Raw genomic sequence first — 7,177 nt, forward strand, 5'->3', positions numbered from 1 at the left:
ACATAGTTCATTTATTGCAATTCATTTCCTATAATTCATTTATTATAAATTTAAGGACTATTCTTCAAATAATCCCAAACGAGCTGATCATTCCAAGTGTGCCACAAACCTCTGGGATGAAAACAACTCAGAAAAGCTCAAATTTAAGTTTCAAACATTATTTTAATTAGCAGGTATGACATAATTTAAATTTCCAAGCTTGTTTTTCTTTCGTATCTTGGCTGTTAGAGCCAACGTGCTGACAGACAATAATTAACTTAAGCCGACACGATACTGTAAAGGACTATTTAATTGCTGAAGTACCCAGGTTTGTTTAAACATATAATTGCTTAATTACGCGTGTATTCATTTAACATTATTCAGATTTTTTTAAGTGCGCCGCTCATCACATAAGCAAGGCAAAAACCTGACCCATAAATCTCAAATTTTAATTGAATTCAGCATCCATTCAAACAAAACACAAACTGCTTCGTTAGCTCTGCTCTGCACCCATCTGACCCCCTCACAGCCACGAAGCCTAATTATCCATCAGTGCTAACGAGGACCCGCACGACTGAGGCCCAACTGTATGCTTTATAAGTCAAACAAACCAATTTTTAAGCCAGGTGAAGACAGTTTTGCTCCAAAAACCCACTCCCAGAAGTCGCGCGGTGAGTTCACATCAGTCCGCTCCGAATAAAATCCAACGTATTTTAATTGTCCTTCTGCTAATCACCAACTCTGCCAGATTTATATATATTTTTTGATAACCCCGAGACGTGCCACACACCAGCCACCTCTAGATGTGGGCAGAAAACCACCCAACAATTCAATAATTTGACGAGATCTCAGGTTTTAGCTGATTTATCACAGGGAAACCCACGAGCATCTCACACCACACCTGGATAATCGGTTAAAATATTATGGAAAAAGGCAAAGTAATTTGCAATCGGGGAACGCAGACCTGTCCCCGGGAATCCTTATTTCACTCAAGGACCACATTCACTTTGCAGGCTCCGACACCCCTTTCCTTCCCACCAGACACCAGGTTTTGGGGCATTTCGTCTTAAAAGCAGCAATTTCTTTACCTTGCAGGTTTGATATTGTCACTACAGGAACGCTCCTGACCTGCATTAGAACTTGAACAGCCTAATTAGGCTTGAAATACGCTATAACAACAACTTAAATGAACAAAAAAAATCAGCGTTTGGGCTAAGCCCTGAGTAACGAAGGCCCCAAAACCCGCGTGTCCTCGGCTCCCTCCCTTTCCTAAATTACGATTTTATTTTTTTCCCCCCCTTCGGAAAGCAACAAGCCAACATTAAACCCCTCAAATTTTAAACCAATTCACGATTTCCCATTTTCAGGCTATCACTTACAGAGTTTCTGGTTTCAGGATGTTTGCCCAAGTCCTCGCCGCTACCCAACAGTTCCTGTTTTTGGTTGGTTTTACATATTTTATTTTTTTTTTTTTTTTTAAAAGCTGTTTTATGTTTCTCTGGATCAGCGCCATCTCCCTCCTCCTTTGGCCTTCACCTCCCAGCGAGAGTGAGGGCAGGGCTTTCCCCAGCCTTTTGAAAAAGTTAAAATTAGTAACTCTCCTCCTGCTCGCAGTTAACGAGAGGCGACACGGACACGAGCGGTTAACGAAGGGACAAGGTTCTCCCCGCAAAAATACAAGGAATGGTAACGAAGCTGCTTCCTCGCATTAAAATAGAGATTAAAAAAAAAAAAGCAAAGAGGCAAATTTTGCTCCTCAAACACATGCCGGCGCTTCCCAAACACTTCAGTCTCAATAATTTTGGATAAAAACTCCTGATTTTCCTCAAGTTCCAGATGAAGGCAACGCACAGCATAAAGTTCCTGCAGAAGAAGCTCAAAAATATCACAGAAGAGGGATGAAACGTGCCTAAAAGGAAGAGTTTTGGGTCTCTGTGGGTTTGGGTTCTCCTCCCCCAGTTCCCAACTGGGAATTTTAGTCTCACTTGGAGGATTCTGCATCCTTCCTGCATCCCGACACCTTTCCCTTGATGCTCGACGCTGTCTCTGGATGCATACGGAAAACTTCTTGTCCCATCGGAGCTTTCCCCACGGGGATACATCCGTCGTAAGGCAGGAGACACAAATTTAGACACTGCAAGTTTGTGGTGCGTCAAAAAATGCTCTTAATCCTTTGCATCATCAAAGCAGAGAGAAACGCCAACACTGTTTTTTTTCGCCACTTTTCCCAAATACCACCAAAATTCCCAGAGAAATGGCAGCAGAAAACAAGCCCCTGTCCTGAAATTTAACTTTCGACCTAAAACGACCTTTGGGTAATCTCTGCAAACCGTTATTTAAATGAATATTAAGCCTTCTGGCATTATTTAATAAAAATTAAAGGTTACAGAGCGCTTGCTCAGAACGAAAACCAGAGGTGTTTTTTTATTATGAACCAACCCCAAAACATCCCAACTCGCTCGACGGGAGCTTCGGCAGCACAAGCGGCGTGCGGTAAGACGGTGATAAAGCCTTTATGTCGCTGATCTGATACGGCAGGAATTCAATTGTGTGTGAGTACAGCAAAATTCCAGTCTTTTTTCCAATCGCTGTGAATTATCTGTAGCTCGGTTCTGGAAGATCTAGTGCAAGGCGATGACTCCTCCATTGCTGGATGACAACCAGGTTTCCTCAATCTTGGCTAAAGAAAGTTATTTTGATTTTCTGCTATGAAATAACCAGGATTCGAAGCAGCCGGGGGATTTATCCCGCATCCAGGAGCTGCCTGCGCTGGGATTCCCTGGCTCCGCCGGGCAGTTTCCCCTCTCGCATCCGCTCTGCGGAGCCGCTCTTTGAATCACGCTAATCCTCACCAAAAAAAAACCCAGTAACGCTGCCAATATTTCTCTAAAAGCTTTCGGATTTAGATATTAGAGAGCTTTAAAACACCTATTATTCGATTACACCCCCCAAAACCCCTACCAATTCCCTCGTAAGCTTAGAGAGACTTCGCTTTCCTCCTTTTCCTAGCATGAAAGCTCAAAAAACCAGAATAAAATCGGGACTCAAAGCCTTCCTCCCGGGCTGCCAGGGACAGATTTCTTCCCTGCTCACAGCTTTGGCCAAAGCTGAGACACGATTCATCCTAAAATTGAAGGCAGACGGCGCATGAAGAGCCAGGAGGTGACACAAACCCCTCCTAACAGCCCTCATCGGTCAGTTTTCCTTCCCCGTGCACGTTGACATCCCTCATCCACTGCTTTCCGGGGGGATGTGGGCTTTGGTGAACCCCCCTCAAGCAAACGGGGCCGGTGATCCACCCGCTGGCACCTCCCCAAAGGAGATCCCGTCCTGTTCTCCTGCCCCTTCTATATTTAGGACACTTGCAATGACCCCGCCGCTTCAACAAGGAGGAAATATTATTTTACAAAACATCACCCTTACAAACAGGAAAATTACACGGCCGGAACGTGCCTTTATCTGCCCCGTCCACTGCCACATCCAGGGAACGTTGATGTTAAGCATTAACACTGTCTCAAATCCCACAGATTTCACCCCTTTTTTCTTCTCAGCAGAGTACTCAGGATTTCGCGTGGGGTTACGGTAAAATATCTTCCTGCAAATAAATGGTTTACATTCCTGAACTCGGTCCAGACACTGTTTGCCAGTAGATAATTACCAGACTATAAAGTTTACTTTGGAGAAATTGTTCCAAAATATCAAGAAATGGTAACGAGGGGCGTTTGATTATGTAAATTCGATTACAGCTCCCCTTGACCAAAACGTAGAAGACCGAAAATAACTTAAGAAGTAATCAGGAGCACGGGAGCGACCAGCAGGTCGTTTGCCGGGGTGAGATCGATTCCTACCTGCGCCGCTCTCCGACCGAAGCACAATCCCTGTTTCCTCTTAAAACAGAAACGGGATTTACGCTAACGATGGCACTGCCGCTCGCGGTAATTTAGCTAATGGCTGGTCACCTCCACCGAAGTCACACTCAGTATCATCAGATAATGCAGCAACAACAACAACAGTTATTCAGCTTCAAGTAATTAACGTAGTTGGAGGGGAATAAAATAATCAGGAAAGTCGTGTTTTACTACTTTTAAATGAGTAATCCCGTCCCCTGCCAAGGCGCAGAGATTAGAGGCCGTGTGGGAACAGCCGGCCTCGCGCGGGTGTTTTCCCCTGGTACCTGGCATTTATTTACAGTCGCTATCACGGTTCCTCGAGTTCAGGTGTGAGGAATTCAAATATTTCCTTTTACCCCGTGTTTTATCACACGGAGGGGCCCTCGTGTAACACCAGAGAACAGCTGAGGGCGACTTTTAACTCCCACGACCTTAAGTTGAATACTAGGCCCTCGTAGTGACATAAACTCGATTTACATTAACCTCTACAAACACTTATATTAGCAATGATCTCAGCGAAGATTAATTACTTACACAGTAAAGTTACAGCAACGTTTTAAGCATTTGCAAGGTTGAAATCATCAATATTTTGGTTGCCCAAAGCAGTTTGCTTTGTTTTCTTACCTAAACTTTGCCATGAGAAGCTTTGACAGAGCTTAAACACAGCACTTAAGCTTAACCTGGAGCCGCCACGCCACAAACAGGTAAACCCAAAACTTCGTAAAACTACGAGTGTTTTAAATCACTAAAGTGACCCCAAAATTGTGACGGACGATGCAAATATGAAAACCAGAAGCCAATAATCCAAGCTCGGCAAAGCAGCGGTACCTCACATAACCGGGGGGTCCCTCTGCAAAGCTACCAGGCAATGCAAATTCGTTACCGACTTAATTACCAGTGGAATTCGTTACGTTACAACATACATCCCTACGAGTGATGGTGCTGCCTGTATTTATTCTTAAAACCTCGCTGTGAACTGCTGGATGGCGTACAGGGTACGTACCCAAGGAGTAACGGGGCTTTGAAGAGTTTTCTTGGGAAAACTTCTGCCGAAGAAAGTGGGGAAGCTTTAACATTATTCGGAGTAAAAAACCTATCTGTAGGTTTTTTGAGTTTGAAAAGCATCGAGGAAAACGGAAGCCAGCTGAGTAAAACTGGAGGGGGGATAAGGATGGGCGCCTTAATAAAGGTGAGAGCAGCTTGAGTTTAAAACGAACAGACTTTTACTCCCTGCTGTTAATTAGTCGTGTAAAGCTGTACATCTCTTACGGCCAAACATGCATACGAAGCAAGCACAGTCTTCACTTTCACGCCAGCGGCTAATTACCACATTAAACGAGCGGAGGAACCAAGTGTCGGTGCAAACCGACATCCCAACAGCTTGAAGAGGCCTTGTTCCCCCGGGATATCACCCACAATACCCTCCGGGAAAGAGCAGTCGCTCCCCGGCTTCCAACAGCACCCAGATTTCCCCCTTTCCCACCCAAATACCACAGGAGAGCGGCTCGAGAGTCCTCCCCTCCCCCTGAGCTCAGCCCTCCGGCTCTATAATTTCCAAACAACTCCTACAAAAGTAGAAAACAACCTGGGGAAAAAGGGGCAGTTTAGCTTGAAAATTCAACTCGAAAACGTAAAGAAAGCCCCCGGCCATGCGAGGGGAAGGCCGGGCGAGAGAACTGCCCTGTTAGAAAGCTTAGAAGTGGCCCAAGGAGCGGTTGAAGGACCAACAGGGAGCGGGTGTTATGGCGGGGGAGCAGCTCGGTACCTCAGGGCTGCCCGGGAAAGCACCGCCAGCCCAATCCCCGCCCAAGGGCACCGGGCCGGCGGGGACACAGGCCCAGCCCGGCTCCGATCGCTCTCGCTGTTCGTCCCCCGCCTCACCTCAGCCGCCGGGCCTGGCTGCAGGGCGGGGGCGGGCGGCCTAGGCCTAACGGCGCGGCGGCGGGAGGGCCCCCCCCATTCCCCTCGCTGCGCCCGGGGCCGGTCCTCCCCCAGCCCGGCGGGGGTCTCGCCGGTGAAGGGCGAGGCGAGGGAAAGGCGGAGGCGGCGTGACTCACCCCGGGCCGCGGGGCCGGGCCTGGCCGCTGCCTCCGCGCAGGAGCCGCCGCTTCCTCCTCCCGTCCGCCGACAAAATGGCGGCGGCAGGAAGTGCCCCCGCGCCGCCCCGCCCCACCGCACGCACTCTGCGTACCGGCCCCGCCAACGGCGTAACCCGCCTCGCACCGGGCACTACGACAACGGCGCAACTCACATCCCACCCACTCCCCCCCCCGCCTCTAACCCCCAACCTACGCCAACGGCGTAGCGGGGAGGGGGCGCCGCCGCTCCCACCTTCCCCCGTACGCAAACGCCGCAGCGCCGCACCGGCCTTACGCGAGCAGCGTAACCCGGAGAGCGCAGGCGGGAGGGCGCTCTCCGCTCCCTTCCGCGGACCGAGCGACTCCCCCGGCGCCTCCCCGTTCCCCCCCGACCCCCGCCGCTCCCCTCCGTCCGCCGCCGCTCCGTACCGGCCGCGGGTCCGCCCTTCACCCCGCTTCACTCAGCCGGGCCGGCCTTTGCGCAAAGTGCGTACGGCGCGCCGAACCTCGCGCAGCGGCCTACGCAGCCGGCGCGTGACCGCCGCTACGCCAACCCCGCACCGCCCCCCCTCTCCCCCCAATGCCTCAACTTACGCCGTTTGCGCAGCAGGCCCCAAACCTTCCGCGCCCGCAGTTTACGTAGGCCTCCCCTGACGCAGCGGCCGCATTACGCAATGCGGGTTACGCCGGCAGGGCGACGTAAAAGGCGTTGGTGAATCGCGGCCCCCTCTTTCCCTCAGACGAACCCCTCGCCCCGGCCCCACCACCGCTCCCCGTTCACCGGCCCGGTTCTTACCTCAAGCGGCGGCAGCGGGAGGGGGCCAAGCCGGGCCGGGCGAGCCGCCCTCCCGCCGGGGCCGGGGGGAACCTGAGGGCTGGTGGAATCCCGGAGCGGCGGCGGGGGGAGGAGGAGGGAAGGGGGGAGGGGGAAGGCGGCCGGGGGGAAGGGGGGGGGAACCGGGCACCGAGGGGCAACGGGGTCCGGTCAGCGGCGCCGCACTGACCTCACCGCGCTGCGCCTGACGTCACGGCGCAGCCGGCTCCGCCCACCCGCTGCTGCTGCCGGCGGCGACGGGGGCAGCGCGCGGCGTGACGTCACGGGGTGAGAGGAGGGAGCGCGGGGGGGTCCCGGGGGTGCAATGCACCGGGGGGGTCCCGGGAGGAGTCGCGGGGGGGGCGATGCACGGGGCGGGGGGGGTTCCTGGGGTGCGATGCATGGGCGGGGAAGGG

At 51.8% G+C, this 7,177-nt stretch overlaps 1 protein-coding gene across 13 annotated transcripts in view; it reads right to left on the reverse strand.

Annotated features, from left to right (window-relative positions):
• The window catches only part of BRD4 (bromodomain containing 4), a 79,219-nt gene extending 72,239 nt beyond the window's left edge, over positions 1–6,980 (reverse strand). For 6 of the 13 annotated variants that reach the window (XM_074566912.1, XM_074566916.1, XM_074566909.1 and 3 more), the window contains exon 1: positions 6,744–6,980. The gene's annotated coding sequence lies outside the window, so the exon portion shown is untranslated. Of the gene's footprint in view, positions 1–5,750; positions 6,148–6,376; positions 6,520–6,743 lie in introns of those variants that run through there. The other 7 variants (XM_074566917.1, XM_074566914.1, XM_074566915.1 and 4 more) reach the window with 6 other exon arrangements.
• Between the last annotated feature and the right edge of the window lie 197 nt (positions 6,981–7,177).

The sequence above is a fragment of the Larus michahellis genome, chromosome 25 (genome assembly GCF_964199755.1).
Source record: "Larus michahellis chromosome 25, bLarMic1.1, whole genome shotgun sequence".
Classification (NCBI taxonomy): Eukaryota; Metazoa; Chordata; class Aves; order Charadriiformes; family Laridae; genus Larus; species Larus michahellis.